Genomic DNA, 1,436 nt, shown 5'->3' with positions numbered 1-1,436 from the left:
GGTGGTCTCCTCAGGAGATGTTGAAGTTTCAGTGACGTCTGCAATTTTTTATGGCTCAACCGAACCATCCTTAAGCATTGGGGGACCATCATAATGTGTTCCACCCCTAAGAGTGATGGTATTGGCATTCCCTTGGTTGCATTGATTGCGAAGGTAAGGCCCCAGGTGGCCTACTAGCAGAAGAACTAGCCAACTGAGCTAGTTGAGTCTCCAACATCTTGTTATGCGTACCTAAATTTTCCAGTTGAGTTTTTGTGTCGGCTTGAAAAGCATTGAACCCTTTCCGCATCTGGAACATCATGTTCTTCAACTATGTCATGGTTGGGTCTGCAGTAGGAGCAGGTTATTAAGGTGCTTGATTTCTCTAGAAGCCAGGTGGAGCTTGTTGTGGTGGTTGATATTGTTGACCCTGTTGTTGAGGCACATATGGTTGTTGAGGCGGAGGGTTCAACACATTAGTACTCCTATATGAAAGGTTTGTATCATGTCTTAACCCTAGATTATAGGTGTTGGAATATGGGTTGAACTGGTTCCTAGGTTGTGACTGAAAAGCATTAACTGTCTCTCAGTTGCCCCCTACAGTAGAGGATAGGATCGCAGGACACTCTTGAGAGTTGTGCCCAGGTATCCCACAAGCATCACAAAGGTGAACATTGTAGTTAGAAGCACTATCCATCACATTAACACTCATGTGGGAGGAGTCATTACCTAACTTCAAGGAATCAATCTTTTGAGTTAGAGCAGCTTGTTGCCCAAACTGTAAGGAAGTGGCTTCGACATCATTTTTACCTCCCTTTTTCATAGAGGAACGAATAGTAGATGCTTGATTAGATGCTAGTTTCTCCAAAAGTTCATACCCTTCCTCAATCGCTTTATCCATGAAGAACCCACCGGATGCTCCATCAATTACTCGTCGTGTATCTGCATCAACTTTAGTGTAAATACCACAGGTGCAAACCATGATGAGGACAGAGACACTGCAGATCCTTGAACCGCTCCCAAGCTTCATATAAAGACTCACCAGGATCTTGGGTAAAAGTAATTATGGCATGTCTCATATCGACAGTCTTTTGGTAAGGGTACCACTTGATACGAAAAATCTTGGAAAATTCTGGCCATGTGGTGATGGTGGAAGGAAGCTTATTATACCAGAATAGAGCTTTGTCGCACAGAGAGAAGCCAAATAGGAGGAGTTTCATCTTATCAGCAGTAACACCAGCTTGTTTCTGAGTAGCACAACACTATAAGAACCTCTACAGGTGCTGATTTGGGTCTTAAGATGGTAACCCAGCGAACTGATTGCTCTTAACCATATTTAGAACATGAGACTTGATCTCAAAATTTGTAGCGGCGATAGTGGGCATCCGTACCCCAGTAGGCACATTATCAGAAGATGGTTGTGTGTAGTCTCTGAAGGTTCGTGTAACATTCTCACC

General features: G+C 43.6%; 1 non-coding gene across 1 annotated transcript; it reads left to right on the top strand.

Moving 5' to 3' along the window:
• The first annotated feature begins 954 nt into the window (after nt 1-954).
• LOC125494057 (small nucleolar RNA R71) lies at nt 955-1,061 on the top strand. The gene has a single exon (XR_007270441.1). It is a non-coding gene; the product is annotated as a small nucleolar RNA R71 (small nucleolar RNA).
• The last annotated feature ends 375 nt before the right edge of the window (nt 1,062-1,436 follow it).

This window comes from Beta vulgaris, chromosome 3 (genome assembly GCF_026745355.1).
Source record: "Beta vulgaris subsp. vulgaris cultivar EL10 chromosome 3, EL10.2, whole genome shotgun sequence".
Lineage (NCBI taxonomy): Eukaryota > Viridiplantae > Streptophyta > Magnoliopsida > Caryophyllales > Amaranthaceae > Beta > Beta vulgaris.
This window is presented reverse-complemented; position numbering and strand designations above follow the sequence as displayed.